At 47.4% G+C, this 24,061-nt stretch overlaps 1 protein-coding gene across 4 annotated transcripts in view; it reads right to left on the bottom strand.

Moving 5' to 3' along the window:
- Positions 1-24,061, bottom strand: part of DAPK1 (death associated protein kinase 1) — a 163,473-nt gene that overhangs the window by 53,158 nt on the left and 86,254 nt on the right. The window lies entirely within an intron of this gene.

Here is a 24,061-nt window from a genome sequence, read left to right as displayed (position 1 = left end):
TTCAGTCCTCAAGCTGACGCTCTATCCACTGAGCCAAACCGGCTCGGTTCCCTATTCAGTCTTCTTGTGCTGAGCAACTCACCTCCAAGGTGCTTCCTGACCACAGAAGTGAGAACCAGAACAACCCTGGGGCCCCCAGGTGAGGGACCAGCCTGAAGGGGGGCAGGGTCTGACAGGACTGAGGAAGGAGGCCCGGGCCATCTCCAGCTTTCTCCTCCACCCCGCTCGCAGGTCCTGTTCAGATATCCTGCTGTTCACGACGAGGTCCACACCGTCTCTTGTCCAGGAAGCCAAGTCATGCAGCTGGACATCAGGAGGGTGAGGGAGCCCAGCTCACTAAGCCCAGGCCCATCACTGGTTTCCTGCTGCCTGAAGGCCCTACATGCACATGCATCCTCCTCACACCCCTACGGGAAGGCAGATGTCTCCACCATGAGTCTCTGCTTATAAAATCTCTGGTCATTAATCAAAGTGATTGGAAGGAAGTGATTTCAGCCAAGGTTGGGGAGCATGACAAGCATCGTTTGGCAGTTTACTATCCCCCCTGCACCCCATCTCAGAAGGTAGAAAGTGACCTGAAGGTTCTTTCACGTAGGCACTTTCACACACATGCTCAGAACCAGAACTCAAAGGCTGAAGAGCAGAATAATGTTAACAAGGGATCAGTCAAACCCTGGCACTTCCACTCTTCGTTCCAAATTTCACATTTTGCTTAAGAGAAGGAAGATTGAAGGAGAGATGAGCAATCGATGCAGCAAATTTAGAAAATCTTACCTCCTTTATTAGGTCTTTGAGTCAGAGTGTTTTAAATTATAGCATTATTATGGAAATTACGTGAAATGAATGCTAATGAGCACTGGCTGCTTTCTCCCAGAGAGAGCTGGGAAATGTGAAGGTTCCCTCTCCTCCCATTCCTTCCCCTCCCACCAATGCCTCTCCTAAAAGCGATCCCTAACAGAATGTAATTAGGATACATTACAGCTTTAAAAACAAAGTGGGCCTTCAGAGTTACATAAGAGAAACGATCACAGGATTCCATTTCTAAAATAAAACACTATTTGGGGTTCCTAACGCTTCCTAGAAATTATGCAAGACTTAACAGGACTTGATGCTCGGACTGCGTCTGGCCATGAGGCAGGATAGTTAGGAGCTGGGGAGATTCCTTGACAAGTGGAATAAGAGACGATATAGTTAAAGGAGGCCAAACAATCTGAGCAGTTTACAGCGAGCTAATGAATCACAAGGTTTTATCGTTCCCACCCAAGGAACAAATGGTTTACACATTCCAGACTGCCTGGGGGCAGACTGGCCTGGGTCCTGGTTCCTCTTGGATGATGTTCTTTAAAATGAAACTAACCAGAAAATAACCCCTGACACCTCTATACCCAGCAGAGGGCCCCAAGGAGGACCAGGGGGCAGCAGAGACATTAGGTTTAAGAATATGGATCCCGGGGAAACCAAGATGGCGGCATAGGTTAACGCCGGAGATTGCTGCCTCGAACAACCACTTCAGAAAAACAACTAAAGACGGAACGGACATCATCCAGAACCACAGGAAGGCTGGCTGAGTGGAAATTCTACAACTAGGAGGAAAGAGAATATCATACCCAGACCCAGAGGAGGCGCAGTGCTGAAGTGAAATACTCAGGTGCGGAGTGCGCGCGAGCAGGCTGGCAGCGGAGGGCGCGGTTGTTGTTTTCAATCGGGAGGGAGTTTCAGACTCTGAGCTCCAGATCCGGGCGAGTCTCTAGGGACCCAGACTCAATCGGGAGAAGCGGGACTGTCTGGCTTCGGTCGGAACTCGAAGGCAGCTTTCTCTCCGAGGTTGGCAGCGGTTGCTGGGACTCTGTGAGGCAGAGCTCCTAGGGACGGAACTGAGAGCAGCCATAACTGCTCGCTCCGGCCCGCCCTGTAGATCCCCTGGGACCCGCCCCGCCCAAGCCCTGCACAGAGCCATTTGCCAGATAGCCTCAGGCAAACGCTAGATTAGCACCACCCTAGAGATCCAGCACAGAAGCTCTCCCACTGCAGACACAGCTGACTCTCATAGCCAGTTAGCCTGGAGGTCAAATCACCACCGGTATTGCCGACATCAATCAAGGCTTAACTACAACAAGACTGCGCACAAAGACCACTAGGGGGTGTACCAAGAAAGCATAAAAAATGCGGAGACAAAGAAACAGGACAAAACTATCAATGGAGGATACTGAGTTCAGAACCACACTTTTAAGGTCTCTCAAGAACTGTCTAGAAGCCGCTGATAAATGTAGTGAGATCCCCAAGAAAACTAATGAGACCCTCGATGTTATGATAAAGAACCAACTAGAAATTAAGCATACACTGACTGAAATAACGAATACTATACAGACTCCCAACAGCAGACCAAAGGAGTGCAAGAATCAAGGCAAAGATTTGAAATGCGAAGAAGCAAAAAACACCCAACCAGAAAAGCAAAATGAAAAAAGAATCCGAAAATACGAAGATAGTGTAAGGAGCCTCTGGGACAGCTTCAAGCGTACCAACATCAGAATTATAGGGGTGCCAGAAGATGAGAGAGACCAAGATATTGAAAACCTATTTGAAGAAATAATGACAGAAAACTTCCCCCACCTGGTGAAAGAAATAGACTTACAAGTCCAGGAAGCGCAGAGAACCCCAAACAAAAGGAATCCAAAGAGGACCACACCAAGACACATCATAATTAAAATGCCAAGAGCAAAAGACAAAGAGAGAATCTTAAAAGCAGCAAGAGAAAGAAACTCAGTTACCTACAAGGGAATACCCATACGACTGTCAGCTGACTTCTCAACAGAAACTTTGCAGGCCAGAAGGGAATGGAAAGAAATATTCAAAGTGATGAATGCCAAGAACCTACAACCAAGATGACTTTATCCAGCAAAGCTATCATTCAGAACTGAAGGTCAGATAAAGAGCTTCACAGATAAGGAAAAGCTAAAGGAGTTCATCACCACCAAACCAGTATTATATGAAATGCTGAAAGGTATCCTTTAAGAAGAGGAAGAAGAAGAAAAAGGTAAAGATACAAATTATGAACAACAAACATGCATCTATCAACAAGTGAATCTAAGAATCAAGTGAATAATCTGGTGATCATAATAGAATCAGAGACATAGAAAGGGAATGGACTGACTATTCTTGGGGGGGAAAGGGGTGTGGGAGATGCGGGAAGAGACTGGACAAAAATCGTGCACCTATGGATGAGGACAGTGAGTGGGGAGTGAGGGCGGAGGGTGGGGTGGGAACTGGGAGGAGGGGAGTTATGGGGGGAAAAAAGAGGAACAAATGTAATAATCTGAACAATAAAGATTTATTTTAAAAAAATCAATAAAAACATTTAAAATTTGGAAAACAAAACAAAACAACAAACAAACAAAAAAAACCAAAACAAACAAACAAAAAAGAATATGGATCCCTTGCCTGGCCCTCGAGCATTGACCTATGAATTAGAAGGTCATGGTTCGATTCCGGTCAGGGCATATGCCTGGGCTGTGGGCTCAATTCCCATTGTGGGGTAAGCAGGAGGCAGCTGATCAATGGTTCTTTCTCATCTATCTATCTACCTACCTACCTATCTCTTCATCTCTGAAATCAATAAAAAAAAATTAAGAAAAAAGAATATGTATCCGAGTCACTGTTTGAGGGAGAGCTAGCCAACCTGTGACATCCACATGAGACTGTGAGCAAGTGAGAAATAAATCCTATCATGTTAAACCACTGAGATCTTGTGGTTGTGTTTCATCTGCTCTAAATACAAGTTTATTTAATCAGAAGTGATAATACAGTACATTTTAAACATTAAAATTAAAAGCAAGCATCCAGTGCAATGCACAGAGCACACTCATTTTTGGCAATCATTTTTGTTCTTATCTCTTAAAGTTTCTATGGATCAGGAGTCCAGGATGGGTTGGCTGGGCAGCTCTGGCACAGGGTCTGTCTTTGTCATGGGGGTACAATCAGAGAGTGGCTGAAGTAGATCCCAGGACTGGAGCATCTGGGACCTGCCTGGGCCCTTCTCTCCAGGTAGTTTCACGTCTCCGTGTGGTCTCCATTTGAGCTAGTTGGGCTTCCTCACAGCATGGCGGACTCAATGCAAGTGGACCATTTACATGGCAATCCAAGGCTCCAGGGCAAGAGCTCTAGCAAGCAGGGCAGGAGCGGCCTCAGAAGTCACACAGCATCAACGTGAGTCATAAACCCATCCAGATTCAAAGAAAAGGGATTTAGACTCCACTGCTTGATGGAGGAGTTTCCAGGGTCTAGACAAACATGTAGGTCAGGAGACGATGCTACAGCCATCTTTGGAAAACATGCCATATTACCTATGACAGATGAATTGACATTCTCAATCTTAGTTTATCTTAAATGTATCTTTTATAAGGGCTAGGTACAGGTACTGGTATTGGTTTGCTAGAGCTGCATTAACAAACTGGATGGCTTACAACAACAGAAATTTATTTTCTCCCAGTCCTGTAGGCTAGAAGTGTGACATCAAGGTGTCAGCTGGATCATATTCCTAATTTTTAGCAGTTGCTGGCAACCTTTGGCATCCCTTGGATGTAGATGCACCACTCCAATCTCCCGCCTTTACGTAGCCTCAGCCCGTGTCTTCAGGTTGTCGTCCCTCTGTGCAGCATTTCCGCTTTTTATAAGGACACCATTCAGACTGGATTAGGACCCGTCCCAGCAGCCTTATTTTAACCTGCTTACAATTTCAAATAAGGCCAGTTTCTATATACTGGGGTTAGGGCTTCAACTTATCTTTTTTTGGGGGGTGGGGGGGGGGAGACATAATTCAACCCATAACAGATAGTAACTGCTCACAGGCTGCAAACAAAATATTACAGGATGGCTAAAGCAACTCGGGCGGAGGGAGAGAATTGGAATCGATAGTTTTTGTTAGTCTTGCTTTCCAGTTCTCCCACGAAGGAAGGGTTCATTCACGCACTGTGTAAAAACTTTTAAATTCAGGTCAGAAAAACGTGGGTGAGAAGTGCAGAGCTGCTGTAGTCCTGAAGGAATCCCTCAACCCTTTGAGATGGTTCTTCCTTTAAACATAACCATCTTGGTGGCTGTGATGTGCCAGGTGAGGGGAGGAAGTCCTCTCAACTTCTTGGCTCTGCCTCTAAGTAAACCCAAACTTGAAACTAGTGCCCCATTGTCCTCCCCGTGTGCTGACTGTGTGCTGACTGTTCTATCTCGTTAATTGTGGGGAAGTCCTGGAGGGTTTTCACATTCTCACCTCTCCTGTTCTCATTTACATTCCTTGGGTAACTGAGGACTTTGCAGAATTTAAAGGGAAAGATGAGGCCTCACACCCTCCTTTTCCCATTCGTGAAAAATAGGTGTGACTTTAAGGTCCGAAGTTGACTGGGGGTTTGGGAACACCATTTGTAGTTTATCTAAATTACACAGAAAATATCAAAGGAATTCCTAACCTTCACACTTTCTTTGGATCCAAAATGCAAGCTGTCTCTGAAAACACATGTTCTATCTGTTTCACCTAAAATTCAGTAACAACTTAAAAGGAGTTCTGGGGATTCTCACAGGAAAGCAAGCCTGGCACTCAAGATCACACGGGGGAAGTGATCTTTCATTTCCATGCTACCCAGGGAGGCTGTGCAAAAAGCAGGCAGGAGCCTTCTGAACGTTTCTAGAATGAAACCCCTAAGGGAAGAACATGTTCAAAGGGTAAAGGCGTTGGAGGCAGGCATTCTGGGTTTCAGTCTGCCCTGTGACTCAGATGGGTTAAGTTTCTTTCTGCGGCACCGTTGCTTTGCCTGCAGAATGGGGTACATTAATGCCTGCTGTTCATCATTACTACTGGGGGCTGGGGATAAGGATATGAGTGTCGGACACAAGGTAAGTGCCTTACCTTCTCTTGGCCACAGGCAACGGGGTAGAAAAACCCTTGAAGCTACTGTCTGTGCTGCTCTCTGTTCCAGATGCTGGCTAATGGCGGTAGATTCTGATGTGGGTGCAGATGTGGCTGTCGTGTTAACAATGGAATGAGGCCACACACGCCTGCGCTTAAATAGTGGGGTTTTCCTGAAATGGGTGGACATTCCTGGGGCCAAAAACCTGGGGGAGAGGGGGGTACCTGGATATTTACTAGGTGAGCTGGAAGCTGGGCCTTGGCTCTGGGGGAGAGAGAACCTCTCTCTGCATCTTTCCTTGAGCCTGGCCATAGAGGAATCTAGATGTGCTGAGAGCCACCAGAGAGGGGGAGGGGAGTGGGGGGAGAAAGGGCGCCTGGAGGGGGGAGGGGGGCTGGGCTTCAGCAGGAGGAAGTGCTGGCAACCCCAACCCAACAGCACCCAGTTAAAGTGACTCTAGTCCCTTGTTAAATAAAGATGTATTTAACAGGTTTCTGTCCAGTCTCAATTGTGTAACAGCAGGAAATTAAAGTTCAATCTCTTTCTCCCCATGTGGCCCCACAGGCCAACCTGGAAGATCTGGGCTTACCCAGGGGGATGGGAATTCCCCCCTTGGTTCCATTTGGGGAGAATTAAACTTTAATTTGGTTTCTTAGAAATATTACACACTAAGTACACGAATATATTCTTCTTAAGAAAAATAAAAACATGCATATATAAAACTAAAGTCCCTCGGACTAGCTCCCCTCCACCCCAATCCTGGCCCTCTCCCCTCCCTACCGCCCCCAAAGTATATCCTAGTATGAACATGGTGCACAGCCCTTCGGAACATTGTGTGTGTGTGTGTGTGTGTGTGTGAACTACACAGCACCGACTTATGGACATTTTAGAACACCAGTGGCATCAGACTATGCTCGCTCTTCTGCAGTATGCTCGCTTACCTCGCTCACCTCTGCAATGACCCTTGGTAGAGAGCTCTCACGTCCTGCTTTCGCTGCTGCCTGATGTTCGTCGGGATGTCTAGATAGAGTTTATCTAGCCATTATGTGTTTTTAATTTTCCACTACCACCAGCAATGAGGCAATGACTTTTGCTGTACCTGCTTCCTCTGAAGGTGTGAGAATTTTTCTTAGCCGGGGGATATATAGCCCCCCCATATAGAATTTCTGGGTCAAAGGTTATGCTGGTTGTTATGTATTTAAGGAATGGGCTGCTGTCAGCACAGCCTCTTGCTTGGTATCCTTAGTTTGGGCTAACTAATCCGATGGGTGAAATACACAGGGCACTGTTTTACCCTACATTTCCCTGCTTGGCAGAGAGACCAATACTCTTTCATCGGTTTATCGGCCGTTTGTATTTGAGTAGGTATAAACTGTCTGCCCACACCCTTTGCCCATTTTTCTACTGGACTGTCACGGTTCTGAATTGATTGATGGATGCTCCTTACCTCCTCTCCATACTAAGCCTGGATCTCTTCTGTATCCCAAATGTTCTCTCCCATCTGTCACTTGCCTTTTAACGTTACTCAAAGTGGTTTTGTTCAAACTTATCAATCTTTGCAGGCATCAAGATTTTCTAAACCCATGTGAGGACAATGAAATAGCAGGTGGAATTCGGCAGCTCTGTGGTCCATGGCAAGGATCTTCATCTTCCTGCTCTGCAGATATTGATGGCAGCTGCCTGAGTCCCGAGAGGCCAATGGAATGTCACTGCTTTTTCCAGCACCATGTTCCTTCCCAAGCCCCTGTGTGTCTCCAGAGCGGGAGCCACCCGAGGGCAGCATGACAACCGGTGATGCCCCGAGCCCACTGCACAGCCAATTACAAGCATCTCGTCCCAACTCCACCTTCAGTGACATCACATGAGGACTGGAAATAGGCCATGGGGGGATTTGTATCACAGAAATAGACAAACATTACAAACCAGGGCTTTTCTTGCCTGGAGAACCCGTTGTTACTCATTTGCCCTCACACCACTGGCCTACAGTGCCCCCGGCACAGCCACCTGCCTGCACACGCTCAGCTGAGGGCCCTGTGCCTGTCACGGACAGCTGTAGCCAGGAAGCTTTCCTGTGTAGACCTGGAATCTGGCTCTGCCAACACAGACCCAGAGTCTGCCTCTAGAACAAACATTTTCTACAAGAAGATTTGTGGGCCATACTGTCTCTGTTGCAACTACTCGACTCCGCTCCATATTCTCCTTGGTGTGTTTTTCTTCTTCAGCCATTTAAAAATTGTTTTTCCTCAAGGACTATGCATACACAGGCAGCAGGCTCCGGCCCACTGGCTGTAGTTTGCCAAGCGATGCTCACAACCAACTCGGGCCACAGAACACAAGCCACTCTGCGACCCACACAATCACCCTCCCCACCTCTGAAGATGGTTCTCACATATCTCTGGGTCTCTTCTTCTCACGCCGAGGGTTCTGCACAGGTGAAGGGATTTAGGAATGTTTCTAGAATCTGCTTCCCTGGGCCTGGACTGTGGTGGGCAAGACATTACAGGCTCAGTGAAGGCGGGAAAAGGTACAGAAACCTGGGCTGAGGTCAGTCAGGGGCTCTGGCCAACTCAGGAATGCCACAGGGTCTAGAACAGCCATGGGCAAACTACGGCCCGCGGGCCGGATCCGGCCCATTTGAAATGAATAAAACTAAAAAAAAAAAAAAAAAGACCGTACCCTTTTATATAATGATGTTTACTTTGAATTTATATTAGTTCACACGAACACTCCATCCATGCTTTTGTTCCGGCCCTCCGGTCCAGTTTAAGAACCCATTGTGGCCCTTGAGTCAAAAAGTTTGCCCACCCCTGGCCTAGAAGCAGCAGAGCACAGGGGACCTCTCCACACGTCAGCCGTGTGATCCAGGGCCCCAGACAGCCGCCCAGCTGATGCTGCAGGGAACAGAGATGAGCTGGCACATTGCAGATTCGTGATCAGAACAGATGACTGTCGCCATCTGAAGTCACTAAGCTTTGAAGTCGTTTGCTAAGCAGCAAAAGATAACCAGATCAGGGTTCAGAGCCCTACTTCCTCTGGCTTTTGTGAAGATTAAATGTCTATAATGTGCTTAGCTCAATGCTTGGCGCATAAAAAGGCCTCAATGAATGTAATTATTACTCAGAAAAAATACAGCGGCTTGAGTTCCCTTCCAGAGATAGGGGATATGTTTTACCTCATTATCTTAGGGGACTTGGTCCTCAGGACGTTTTCTGAAGAGGCTGCTTTTTGTGATTTCTTTATTAAATGAAATAAAACGCAAAGCACTTAGCACAGCGTATGGCATATAGTAGTTGCTCAGGAAATGGCAAGAATCTGTCCACTTTGATGCCCAGAAACTGTCACGAAAGCTCTAACTCGTCTCACACCTTCACTCCCAACCCACCCTGCAGCTCGCCATGTAAACACCGCACCTGAAAGTTCTGCCTGACCTTTACGCCCTCCAAGAACTGACAACTGTTATTTCAGTTTCTTGGCATCCTGGTGGACACGGGGCCTCCATGATTCAAAGGGGAGCCTGCTGTCACGGGCAAGAACATGGAATGAACGGAGAGTTGGTCTATATGCTTTTAGCGATGTATGCGTTGTGTGTGAGGGACCAACGCTGTTAGGTCTGCCAGCTAATGGCAAGAAAAGAAAGATTTCAGTCTTGTAAAACCACCCGCATGGCAATAAGCTGGGATCCCCCAAAGGTCCCTAGCCTCAGAAATCTGGTCTTCTATTGTCATGAACGACAGACTAATCTGTGAAGCTGAATGAAAGTATGGTCTCTGTCGGGGGAGAGGGGAGGGAGAAGATTTCAAAGCAATCACTTTCATTCAAGATAAAAGGGCAGAATTACGACTTTCTTTGAGTCCCAAGATGGAAACAGGATGCTGGATGGGTAAACAGAAAATGCATCATCTTTTGTCAACACCAGCAGGCACAGCATGACACGGGACCAGCCACATTGCTCAGCGGCTGGGGAGGAGGCAGCAGTGAGGACAAAGCATAGTACGAGGCTGTGCTCCAGTCCGAGGGGTCCCCTCATAGGACTGTCCAGCCCCCTCACTGGATGACTGCATGTTCAAATTCAAGGCCAAATGATGAAACTGCAGTTTGCTGAGGCAGGTTTTCAAAAAGGAGGCTGCAGTTCTCAGCTAGACATGATACTAAAGGGAAAAAAAAAAATCACCACCCCCCTTTTCTTTTAACTGAAGAAGCTTTTTGTGGAATATAACGAGGCATTTATGCAACAAGCCGACAAACCAAAACCAGTTTCATTTCCCTCTTCCTCTTTCAGGGAACTGAATCTATGTGCCCTCTACCCACTGACGAGATCAAAATGATTGCAACTCTGGAAAATATGCTACTAGTTCAGAGACGTGGTTTGTTGAGCCAGCTCTCTGGAGAAGAAAACCTTGATGGTTGTTTTCTGGGCGATCGAGGCCTGCTGCTCAGGCAGCGGGGTGACATGTCACACCTACAGGATGTCTTATGTAGGTGGTCATCACACCTACTGTGGATTAATGTGAGCCGCAGCCCTCCCACCCCCAACTCTGAGCACCTGCTCATTTTCTGATTCCCCACCTGCATTTTTGTTTCCATACTGAATAGAGAGAGAGGCGATGTGAGAAAGAGAAACGGATGGGGGAGGTAACATAAAAATATTCCAATGGATGAAATGAGTTTAAAGCTTCCAGAACCGCCCCCCCCACGCCCCCCCCCCCAACCCCCAGCAAAAACAATGGAGTGAGTGCATCAATTCAGGAAGGGAAACAGCAAGACAGCAAGAATGAACCTGTGCAGAGCAGTGGCTCAATGTGCTTCCCAAATAATTCCATGAGACCAAAGGGTGCACTCAGAGAGAGGTGGCAGGTGCAAGCGAGGGTGTCGGCAGCCAAGCGTGGATGTCCGGAGAACCGGGGTTTCTGGGTTACAGCGATGAGAAGCCTGGGATCTGGAACCACCCAGGCCTTGGTTCTGGGGGTGGTGGGGAAGTGGAAAGGGAGGGTAGAGAGGAAGAGCCAAAATGTCCACTCCGGAGAAATTATAAACTAATGCAGATGAGAAGAAAGCAGATGCTGGCGTGCCAGAAGGGGAACCCAGGGTGAGAGAGTCTGAGAAGTGTCGGGAGGCCAGAAGGCGCAGAAATGCTGGGCAGGTGGCCCCAGGAATGGAGGAATCCTTGGCTGGGCTAGTTCAGGCAGGAATCGCACTAGAAAGGCCACTGATGGCCTTCCAGGCATGGCGCCCTACCGTTCAGCAGCTGAGCCTGCCAACAGGGTTACCAACAATGGGGTACGGGCGTGCAGGGGTACAGGAGCCCGAGCCCTCAGGTGTCTGTATGGGGCCCAGAGGTGCCTGGCTGGACCTAGGGGTGGTCATCCCAGCCACGAATAACCTCATCCGTTCACTCCAGTGCTCCGAACAAATGATCACGTATGGTGCTCGCTAAGCACGACGTGACCAACAGGATGAGAAAATTTGTTAGAGACAGAGAAGGGGCTGAGAGACAAACTGGAGTGCCACCCCCAATCGGCCCAGGCAGAGTTCCTGAACTAAAGAAGGTCCTCACGTACAGGGAAATAAGAAACCTAACAGCCGGACCGACCACAGCCAACGCCAAGCCTCTTTCTATTTCCATGGCTTCAGTTCAAGCTTTGGGGACCCACAGGAATAACGAGGCCGATCAAAAGTGGGGCACACGGAAAAGCTGGGGCAGCCAGACATCTCTGCGGCCTGGGCCATTATAACTGGTGCTAGAAGAAAGGCCGTGGGAAGTGAACCAAGCTGGGAGAGCAAAGATGCAGGTTTTCCCAAAATCTATCTGTCTGGTCTGGGTGAAAACAAGGGAAGGCTATTATCTGGGGAAGCACGGGGACCCGCCCCTCCCACTGCTGACCGGGTTTGTTCTCCCTGAGCTCAAAGGGCTGAGATAAAGGCTGCTGGTTGTTGTTAAGAACCTGGAAATCCTGGATGAAAGACCCCGGGCCCATCAGATAGAAGCCCCAGCCAGCCTGAAGGACGGTGTTGCCCGTTCTTTGGCCACCCCCGAGATGTAGAAACCTGCAACTTATAGAGGCACAGAGCAGAGTGGTCCTGCCCTTTAGTTTGGGATGAGCTTGAGAAGAAAGGAAGGCTGGAGGAGGAAGAGACAGAAAAGGTGAGCGAGCTGACATTCACTCATCAGGTGGTGAGGCTCAGAGATCACTTTGGCCACTGGCAGAAGATGGGGAGTCAGGCAGGGAAGGGGCATGGAGCCGAGTACTTCCTACTGGCCACCTCAGGGAAAGGAAAAGAAAGGAGAAGTCTACCTGAAACCCTACTGTGTTGGAAGAGGAGGCCAGGAGCGGAGAGTCACCCCCACCAGAGGCCTCTAAGATGGAGATGAGAAGAGAATGGGTCTCTTTTTCAGTAGCACAGTCAGCCTGGGGCCATACCAGGGCTTGAGCAGGGTTGGCTCTATGTAGGAGACTCCAATGCAGTGGTTCTCAACCTTCTGGCCCTTTAAATACAGTTCCTCATGTTGTGACACAACCATAAAATTATTTCGTTGCTACTGCATAACTGTAATGTTGCTACTGTTATGAATCGTAATGTAAATATCTGACATGCAGGATGGTCTTAGGCGACCCCTGTGAAAGGGTCGTTCGACCGCCAAAGGGGTTGCGACCCACAGGTTGAGAACCGCTGCTCTAATGGGCAAAGGTGACTTTGAGTGTCTGAAGAGCTCACCTGCTTTCTTTCCTTTGCATAAATGTTTACTGAGTAGCTGCCATGTGATGGACATTATTATACTAGATGCCAAAGATAATCAGCAGCTTTAATTTTAGCCGCTGGCCTCTGATTGCCATTGTATCTAGCCTCAGGTATATTGTAGGTTCTCAATTCCTGTCCCTTGGAATGCCATCAACTCTCCTCCTATCCTGCCCTTTGCCCACCCATGAGCCCAACTTAGACATTTGGTCTCACGTCTCACCCCTTTCAGGCCCCGAGTGGACATTAGCTAAGAGGACAAACTGCTCCGTTCTCAGGAGGGAGGCTACTTTCAGCAGGTCACCGACGATGCAGACTTTTGGCTTGTTTCCTCTTCACATCTCCACTGTCCTCACTCTGGAAAGCCCCTCACTGCTGCTCATCGGGACCTCTCACTGGTCTCCTTGACTGAATTCAACTTCAACCACTTTTATGGGGCACTGATGGCTGACTGTGTGCTAGCATTCATGCCCTCTTCTGGATGCTCGAGATAGAAAGAGAAATAAGTGAAATGCCCTGGATAGCTCAGTCCATTACAGGAGGAAGACATACAAACATTTAAAATATAGCGTGGTAAATTCTATAATGAGCACACTTCTATAAGGCGATGAAAACACACAGAAGGAACTAAACCCGTGTGAGCTGGGCTGTGACAGATGAGTAGCAATTCTCTAGGTAGACAAAGTATGGCATGCCAGGCAGAGGGTGCAGCATAAACAGTGGGTTGGGGGTGCCTAAGAAATGGCATAATCTGGTAAAGATGATTCTCTGTGGGTTGACCATGAAGGGCAGAGATGAAAGGGGTGGAGGAGAAGTGGTTGGATATAAGGAAAGAGCTGGAATTGGTACAAAGATCCTACGCTATTCTATTATGGCTCATGGGCCTCATTCTGTAGGCAGAAGGGCCAGAGATGTTTTCTAAAGCTTTATTATGATATAACTCACATACCATATAATTGACTCTTTTAAAGTATACAACCAGCCCTAGCTGGTTTGGCTCGGTGGATAGAGCGTCGGCCTGCGGACTGAAGGGTCCCAGGTTCGATTCTGGTCAAGGGCATATACCTTGGTTGCGGGCACATCCCCAGTAGAGGGTGTGCAGGAGGCAGCTGATCGATGTTTCTCTCTCATTGATGTTTCTAGCTCTCTATCCCTCTCCCGTCCTTTCTGTAGAAAATCAATAAAATATATATTTTTTAAAAATAAATAAAGTATACATCCAATTCAATGGTTTTTAGTATACTCACAGAGTTGTGCAACTATCACCACAATCTAATTTTAGAATATTTTCATCATCCCCAAAGGAAACCTTGTGCCTATTAGTAGCCACACCCCATTCTTCACCACCACTACCCAGCCTGCCCTAGGACCACTAATCTACTTTCTGCCTCTATGGATTTGCCTATTCTGGACATTTCATATAATATGTGGTCTTTTGAGACTGGCTTCTTTCACTTAGCATCATGTCTTCAAGGTTCATCCATGTTGAAGTGTATATTAACGTCTCATTCTTTTTTGCTGCTAAATAATAGTCTGTTGGATCACTACACAACATTTTGTTGATCCATTCATCAGCTGACGGACATTGGGTTGCTCCTACTTTTTAGCTATTGTGAAAAATGCTGCTATAAACTTCATGTGTAAGTTTTTGTGTGGACATATATTTCTATTTCTCTTGGGTATAGTCTGAGGAGTGGAAATGCTGAGTCATATGGTAACTCTACACTGAATATTTTCGGGAATGGCCAAGCTGTTTTCTAAAGCAGCCGATCCATTTTATATTACACTACATTACAGTAGTTCCATTGCTGTAAATAGAAAATACCTCTAGTCTCCGGTAATGTTATGGAGAAATGTTCCAATTTCTCCCAAAGCCCCACCAACACTTAATATCACCTGTCTTTTTAATTATGGCCATCCTAGTGGACATGAGCTGATCTCATTGTGGTTTTGATTTGAAGAGATACCTAATGATGAGTGATAATGAGAATCTTTTCATATAATTATTCAGCAAAGATTCTTAAGCAAGATATGTAGCTGTTTTGTAATAAATCTGAGGGTGAGCTGGACAGGAGACAAAACCGAGAACGGTAATAAAGAGAGAGACGTGGGCAGAACCCACGGGACTTAAGGAAAGACGGGCTGTGTGGCAAGGCAGAGTCAGGGGAGAAGGAAAGGCAAGGATGGTAACATGGCTTCCAGTCTGGGAAAACTGGAAGATGGTGACGTCATTAACCAAGCTAGAGAAGGAGAGGAGAGAGTAGGCAGGGAGGGGAGATTATAAATTCAGTTTAGGACACAGTAAGCTTGAGGTACCTGGGGGAGATCCATTTGGTGGAGATGTTGAATAGGCAACTGGAGAAGTAATTGTGGGGTTCCAGAGAAAGACCTAGAGATATAGCTTTAGGGAATATCAATATATTGGGAGGTGATAATGGAGTATTATGAGCTGCATATATATTAAGGAATTTTGCAAATTAGGAAGCTTTGGCAGGAATCCTTTCAGTGGCAAGCAGAAGGTTAAAAGGTAGATTAAAGTGATCTGAAGAGGGAATGGGAGTGAAGGAAGAGAAGGGGGCAGGTATAGGTTGCTTCTTATTTCTATGGAAATTCTTCCCATAGTGTCCAGTAGACACATGGATGCCAAGGAGCTCAGAGACAACTCCCAACCCTTCAGAGGGGGACACAGCACCCAAAGGGTAGGCGAGGCAGAATGAACACAACTCTCCTGCTGGGCAAACTGCCCTGGCAACAGAGAGCTACCACCTGCAAAAGAACCAAGGCTTCTAGCCTTGGGCCATGTCTCCACTTCCTCATTCCAGTAACACTTTTAAAAAAGTGAAAAATTAGGAACACAAAAGGGGGATGCTTCGAAAAAAATGTACTTCCCCTCTAAGAATCTGTGATGGGCACACCGCCTTTGAGAAAAAAGGGCATGAGATCCAATGGATCCTGCCCATCCACTGACAAATTGTGTATTCTTCAGTCCTGGAAAGAGTTCATTGTGGGGCACCAGTAAGTTTGGACTGTAACTCCTTAGCTACAGCATCTGGATTGAAGTGTCAAGAGGACCAGACACTAGAGGTATTTCCTATTTACCTCTCCAGACCCATGTTCTATGCTTCTCCGTCAGTTCTGGGTCCAGGGAAGCTGCGCACAGAGGCGGAATAAAAAGCTTTCTCTGTCAAGCTTTCTCAGGCTTCTAGTTTGGTCTGGCCAACAGGTAGCACCAATAAGGAAGACGACTGAGGTCAACTCCACCTCCTCTCTGTCAAGTTGCCATGAGTTGCCTGAGTTCCCCTACGGAGGGCTCAGCTCATGTCAGGTGGTTCTGTTCTCTCTCTCTCTGAAATTATCCTTTCCAGGTTCCCGAAGCCACTCCCTTCCTACCCTACAGGTCTAAGAGTGGTTGGAGCTTCTGGCTATCAATAGTCCTAGGGTGCCCTGGCCGGTTTGGCTCAGTGGATAGCGCGTCGGCCTGTGGACTGAGGGGTCCCAGGTTCGATTCCGGTCGGGGGCATGTGCTTTGGTTTCGGGCACATCCCCAGTGGGGGGTGTGCGGGAGGTGGCTGATTGATGTTTCTCTTTCATCGATGTTTCTGGCTCTCTGTCCCTCTTCCATCCTCTCTGTAAAAAATCAATATATTAAAAAAAAATAGTCCTAGGGTGCTGCCCTGTCACTTGTTGCCTTATTCCAATGTTCAAGGTTTCATTCCTTACCCTTTAGGACACTTAGTCAAGAGTTGTTGCCTAAGGCCCAAGCAGGTAGATCAGCATCTCACAAAGAACAACACCTCCATTAGTGGTCAACTTACTGGCTCTCCAGCCACATGAGGTACTTTCATCACATTGTCTTGTGCTTCTTGCTCTGTTTGGACTGTCCGCACATTTATTGGGCCAAGTACAACGTAGGTGCTGTGGGTGCCAAAGCAGGACACAGTCTTGCCCTCAAAGAAACACATTGAGGGGGCAGATATGCACGTACAGCTGTAATGAGAGCCCTCAGAAAGCCATCCTGGCCTTCATTCCCACAGGAACATGAGCACATTCTCTGTCCCTTCCCAGCACCATGGAAATGCTAAGAAATGAGGGGCAAGAACAACATGGCTGCCGAAGCAGCAGCCTGGAGAGAGACTTGGGAAGCTCCTCCAAGTCCAGGTTGGCTTTCAAAAGCTACGGAGCCACAGCTTGGACATGGAGGCGGCCAAAGGCAGCTCAAGGCCACAGGAACACGAGAAGCACTGCCCTAGGAGGTGGAGGTCAAGGTGACTGGCAGCCCTGGATGAGGAGGGGAGCCCCCAGCCTTGGGGCAGGCTGGGAACACCCTCTCTGCTCCAAGGTGGTCTTTTTTTATCTAACTCACTCCTCCTGTTCCTGGGAAAGGCGGCAGCTTAGAAAAGATGGACAATGGGCCTTGTAGGCTAGGTCCCATACAGGCTCAGCAGAATTTAAGGACTCAAACAAAAAAAGTTCCCTCCCCAAGAAGCTACTGTCTGAGAATTAGGGTCCCCACCCTTATATCTGGAGAGGAAGGGCTCAGCCTTCTGAAACCAGGATTAAATGAGATAATGCAAGGGAGGGGCCCCACCGTGCTGACCCGAAGAATCAAATGAAGTGCAGCTCCCCTTTCTACTCCTGGGATCTGGGTGTGCAGAGGTAGCTGAGTGGGGCAGGCAGCCTGTGACTGGGACAACCTCCCCCACACAGAGAGGAAAGAGGGGCCAGCAAGGAGAGGGCACAAAACAAGAGGGGAAGTCAGAATGTCCGAAGGGTCAGTTGGAGCCACAATTCCACAGAGTTCCTCCTAGGACATCCTCTCAAGTCAATGGTTAGGGGGGTGGTTGGCCAAGACAGGAAGAGTAATACGATTCATGACATGGCTGTGAATTTCCAAGAGGAAGTGTGAGCAGGTCTCAGGGATTTCGAGTCATAGGTAGAGTCTGCGGCGTCCAGACGAGGGTCTAAGAATACCGTGACTGAGCTGTGGAAGTCCCTCAGGCTGGTGGGCGGGCGGTAATGTTACCCAGTTACCAAACCTTAACGATTATAGAGCTTTCTTGAAAATAAGCAAAAATACCTTCTATTTATAACCTATGGATACAGCAGAGAACATCAAGCCAGATATGAAGTTGTGACTACATAATAAAAACTACAGATCCATGAGCTCAGATACCACATGTAGTCTGCTTTCGTGATTTGCATTGTCCCGATTTTTCTAAGACCAAAAATGCCCATTCAATAAACACGAAGGAAACACTTTACAACTGAACTGGCAAGAAGTTCAGAGTGCGGGGGAAGACGCCGTACGTACAGGGCTTTGTTTCGCGAGAGAATGCCTGGATGGAAATTCACCTACTTTATGTGATTTAATTCTGTTGTGAAAGGTTGAGACTGCTGCCAAATGTGCTTTCAGATCTCTGTTCTTGCCTAACCGCAGACATCTGAGGAGCCAGATGCCAAAAGTGTAACTCAGAAGAGTTCTTGAAATTACCTTTGTGAATAAAAACAAAAGTTCAAAAAGTCAAAAGAGCTGGCTCGAGGTCAGGGAAGAGAGAACAAATGTAGCAGCAAAAATCCCCAACCATTTAAGACATCTGAGCGCGCTATTGTGCCTTGTGAGGACTAGGAGAGGCAGAGAGAAGGGTGGAGATGGTGGTAGAAAGGCTTCAGGCATTGGATTCACCTCATTTACTAGGATCATGTAGGTCCCTGTGACTGTCTTCAGCTTAGTACAGCTCTGTCACTTTTAAACCATCGCTTCAATCATTGTATTTACTTCCCGAAAGGTTCTTGCAATTCTGGACTTGCTGACGGTGCAGCATGAACTCATCCACATACATCCACTGTGCTGATAGAGAATGAGAAACATTCATATTCATAGTCCTACTAGTTTGCATCTCGGTTTGGGTATGAGAGAGTGAGCCAACTTAATGATCGTGCATAAAGTGGTGTAATATTGCACAAATATTTCGATACAACTCGGCAGCTGTTTGCCACGAGCAAACCAAATTCCACAAATTATTAACTCAGCCAAAGTCAAAAAGAGAGCTAAAAAGGGGAGTTGTTCCAGAGGTGCAGAGTTTCAGTTCTGCAAGCTGAAGAAGTTCTGGAGATCTGTTGCCCAACAAGGTGCCTACACCTAACACTACTGCCCTGTACCTTAAAGATGGTTAAGACGGTCAATTTTATGTTGTGTTTTTTTTAAAATTTAAGTTAAAAAAAATAACAGAATGCATTTTTCATTCCATGCCCTTGGCTACAACTACAGCATACTTCACCAATTAAATTGAGTTTCCTGAAAGAGAGAGAGAGAGAGAGAGAGAGAGATAGAGAGAGAGAGAACACAATAGCACATGCATGCTAGCTAAAAAGGGTTAAGAATCTCCTTTAAATTCCAAGCAGAACAAATAAGGGGAAAATTTAGAGTTGGAGACCTAAAACTGGCTTGATTTCTTTGAAACAATGCACTATGCCAATACTTACGTGACAATTCTGGATTTTTACTTTCATTGTTAACAGGGTAGCCTTTCAGATGGGTGATTCAAAGCTAAGGCGGCCATCCTGGAGCAGGCCGAGACGGGGTGATGCCCACTCCTGCCTCAGGTCAGACCCAGACGCACCTGCCCCTCTGCAGCGCTCCTCTGCCCGGGCCTGCAGGGAGCACGAATCACACTCCACATCATTTCTCAGTTGCCTGACGTGACTACCATGATTCCGCGCTTTATTTTTAACTAGCTTACAGAGTTTTCGATTTAACTAGTGCTTCTGCATTAGTCTGTGAGGGCTGCTGTAATACAGTAGCCCACACGGGGTGGCTTAAAACCACAGGGATTTATTGTCTCATCGCCCTAGACGCCAGAAGCCCAAAATCAAAGGGTGGCAGTCTTAGTTCCTCCTAAGAGCTGGGAGGAAGTACCATCCAATCCTCCGTCTCCGAATGGCACTCTCCCTTCGTCTCTGTCTTCACAGGGCCTACTTCTTACAAGGGCACCAGTCATATGGGATTAGGGGCCCGCCTTACTCCAGTGTGACCCATCTTGAAAAGGAAAATGGGGGGCGGGGGCTTGCAACCTAGTTCAGTATCTGGTTTAAACTGTAGTCTTACTTCCCCACTCTGACTTGGGCGGAGCTACAGAGCCTAACCCCAGGGCCCTGCCACAGCTGACTTGGGGGGACCCTCAGGGGCCGCCACAGGAGTTCAGTTGAGGCTTTGGATCAGAATTCCCCTGGACCAGCAGATTTGCGAAATAAAGGTTTAACTTTCCTCCCTCAGAGTGCTGGCTGATTGTTCTCCCGTGCATTCTGCCACAACATCTTAACAAATTACATATACAATGACCCTATTTCCAAATAAGGCCACATTTTTTGAGGTAAAGGGGATTAGAACTTCAGAACTTCAACGTAGCTCTGTGTGTGTGTGTGTGTGTGTGTGTGTGTGTGTGTGTGTGTGTAAGACGAACATCAGCTGGAGATTTGTTTAAAATGCAAATTCTTGGGCTCCACCCTAGACCCACTGAATCAGAAACTCTGGAAATGCAGGTGATCAATAGTATATATTTTAACAAGCCTTTCAAAGTGATTCTGATGCATGCTAAAGTTTGAGGACCATGACTTCACATCACGCTGTACATTTGAAAAATCATTCCGGCATGTTAAGTGCATATTTTGCCCTTCCAACAGAACTGCTAGGCCTTTGGGGCTGTCTCTGACTGTATTTATCCCATCTTGCTTCTTCCACAGTTGTGAGCAACTAATACTTATCGCTCACATAAATAAATAAATAATGATTGCATTGGCAGGCTAGAATCTGGACGTCTGTACAGGCCACATGTGGCCTATAGACGGGTTTTATTTTGTCTGTCCAGGAATACTATGAACTAATTGCCAACATAAAAAACCTAGACTGCAGAGGTTTTTTTTTGAACAACTGCAAGATTGCTGGCAATCACTGGATCTGAAATTCCACACAGCAACCATCAACTGATTGATGGCTGCCTCTTTGAGGTGGGGCATCAGGGTTCCAGTTAGCTACAGTCCTCACCATTCCCTGATGCCTCCCCGACACTGGGGCCTTATGCAAAACAACCTCGCTTATTTACATCGCCTATCTGGCCCCTAAAAACATTTAGATCTAAACCATGCTGGAGAGAAGGAAGGCAGATAGAAAAATGCATCCCTATCCACATCCTGAACTACTTAACTAAGGATACTTAACCAAGTTTCTGAGCAGCAACTTTAGAAATGGAATTTCAGAGCCAGCGTCACTGATTAGGACTGACTTCCGGTTCTGAGAGTTTAGCTTCATGTTTCACAGGTTGAGTTAAGAAATCCTACAGCACGGAGGATCAAAGGTTTGTAGGGCCCTACCCGTGCGACCACGTGTAGGCGAGCGATAACACGGTAAAGAGGTTTTACATCAGCGTGATTTGGGGAACAATGGGTGTGGAGGGCATGAGGCCGTGATTTTGAAGCATCACATAGGCCTCCTCCAGGGTGTCTATGCTAGGCTGAGCTCCAATAGCAGATCAGCTGTGAAAAGATTACTGCCCAGGGAAGCAGGTGGGGGAAAAGTCAGACTTTAAAACTACTTTCAGGCTTACACATATTTTAAAGGGCAGATCCTGGACTAGATTTGACAACTTGCGCCTGTAACCCAGACACCAAATAGTTAGAAAAAAGAAAAGATACCATTTCCGTACCTCACCCAAGACACTGGGAGCAAGTTCATGAAAAGGTGTGCGGAGCGGTGGTCTGGGGTCTCTTTACCTCAGAGGCGAGGATGGGCCTGGGGTTCAGAGGGGGAGCTCACACATCACAGTGGAGATGGGCCCAAGTTTTCAACGAGACAACAAGCTTCATTAGTCGCCCCCAGAAAGCTACACTTGCCATGGCGCCCATCCCAAAGCAATACATCAGAGAAATACAGCTACTCAGAGATCACTGAGCCAGAAGGGAGAGATACATGGCCACTCTAACATCACAGGGCTATCTTCCGACAAATTCTCAAACTTTATTCTCTCCTTAACCACCACTGTACCTCAGCATTCTTTAGAAAGAAAGGAGATGGAATATGTCACCGATGACTAAATCTTCCTTTAAAGCTGTTAGAATTTAGAACTGTAGGCGGAGACGGGGTTCTATGGAATGTAACATCACAGGTGATGTGATATGATAATAAATTCCTAATTGGCCAGGTTCTTATGGGTAGTCATGCCCCAGGCATATACTAGTAAATTCTTTAGTAAAAGGTTTATCTTTGCCTTAAGCAAGCCCTGTCCATTGTTTTTATGCATCTAGGTTAATACACCTTTGAAATAAGCATAACCACCCTGAAGAGAGCACAGAATCTTCCTGTGGGTTAGGGACTGTGTCCTAAGGCCCCTCCAGCCCCTTCCCATAGTTGCTCTTGGTGAATTGGCGCGACTTTTATTCAAGGTCACCACACAATGAACTATGCAATGTTGTGAGCCATTATGTACCCACCAGAACCGTTACAATGAAAAACAGATTCTGATCACACTGAGTGCTGGTGCAGCAACGGAAACTCTCATCCTTTGCTGGAGGGCCTGACAATGGTGCAGCCACTTTAGAAAGCAGTTTGGCCGTGTCTTTTAAAGTTATACCCACACTTACCACGTGACCCAGCAATCCCACTCATAGGTGTTTACCCCCAGGCAATGAAAACTTAGGTTCACACACACGTCTGTATGTGAATGTTGAGAGCAGCTTTATTAATGATTGCCAAACACTAGAAACAACACAAACGTCCTTCAGGGGGTGAGTGGATAAACATCATGCAGTGGAATACTACTCAGCGAGGAACTCGTGCGCGAATCTCAAAAGCATTCTGCTGAGTCAAGGAGCCGGTCTCAAAAGACTATCTATTTAATGAAAGTGTAATATGCTAATTAGACTGACCCGGAGGGAAGCCTGGGTCCCGGGTGCCAGAGCCTGTGCCGGCAACCGGGGGAAGGAAGACTTACTCTTGAACGAATTTCGTGCGTCGGGCCTCTAGTATACTATATAAATAGACTTACATGACATTTTCCAAAAGACAAATGGATGGAGAACAGCTCATTGGTTGCCTGGGGGTGGGGATGGAGGTGGAGGGTGGGTGTGACTACAAAGGGATTAGTAGAGGGGAGTTAGGGGGTGATGGGACTGTTCTGAATCCTGATTTGGGTGGTGGTTACAGGAATCCACATGTTAAGTTCCATGGATTTGTACCACCCTCCTCCAATATCAAGTTTACTGTATGATAATTTACGGTGCCACCCAATTTACACTCAGGATAAATGTGCCCAATAAAAAAGGTCTCTGAAATGGGGCCAGTCAACAGAGGCTGAACCCATACCGAACACCCGCAGGTGGCATGAGGAGGGCAGGAACTCACAGGCCTCCTGGGTGCAGTTTGGTATGTGAAGAGGGCAAGTGACACTCAGTCACTGGGCACAACCTGGTAATTCTCTGAAAAGGCCAAAGAGCTGTGATCTGTAACGTTTCCTTCCCGGGACCTTTGTACCCATGGTCTCTTACAACCGCTGTAAGGGAGGAAAGTTAGGCTTAGCGATGGTAAAGGATTTACCCTGATGTTGATATCGGTTCTGTCTGGTTCCCCAGCGGCCACAGAAAGCCACAGCGTGGATTAAACTGTGGCTCCTCTCTTTTCAATGCTATACCTTGAGCAGGCCCCTTAATCCTTGGTGCTCTTCAAGTCCTGCTCTGCCTTTAAAGCAGTGATTGGGGAAGGGAGACTATTTTGCCCTCAAGGGGCATAGGGCAATGTCTGGAGACGTTTTGGCTGTCACAGCTGGAGAGGGCAATGCTACCAGCATCTGGTAGGTGGGAACTAGAGATGCTGCTAAGCATCCTACAGTGTACAGCATGGCCCCCCTGACAAAGTAATTACCCAGCCCCAAATGTCACCAGTGCAGAGGCTCAAACCTCTTGGTTTAAAGGAATGAAGAGAGGAAATATGTATGAGCCAGACACTGTGCTGGGCATTTTTAAATGCGTATCTCAAGACCCTTTTGAGGTAAGTATTATTAACCCCAGTTTACAGTTAAGAAGGTGGTGGCTCAGACCCACAGAGCAATGTGGCCAAACCCCGTGATGAGACAAGAAGCTGTGGCTGCCCCAGGCTGCTGTGATGACAAAGCCCAGCGTTCCTGTTCCCGCAGTGTGGTGCTCAGGGGTGGGCTGGACCCTCCGTTAACCTCCTCACTTCCGTCTCCTCTGGTCTCTTCCTGGTAGCCCTAAGAGATCTGCAGACAAGGGGAGCTGCAGGCTGGCAGGAGGGAATGTGACCTCTAGAGGCTCCCAGGAAATGAGTGGGCCCGTCAGCACTCAGAACTCCAGGTTTGGTTGTCACCCGTGTCCTTTTGCATCACCCATCCCTCCGCCCTAAGCGCACTCAAGTCTCTCCTCTCTCC

The sequence above is a fragment of the Myotis daubentonii genome, chromosome 11 (assembly GCF_963259705.1).
Source record: "Myotis daubentonii chromosome 11, mMyoDau2.1, whole genome shotgun sequence".
NCBI lineage: Eukaryota > Metazoa > Chordata > Mammalia > Chiroptera > Vespertilionidae > Myotis > Myotis daubentonii.
This window is presented reverse-complemented; position numbering and strand designations above follow the sequence as displayed.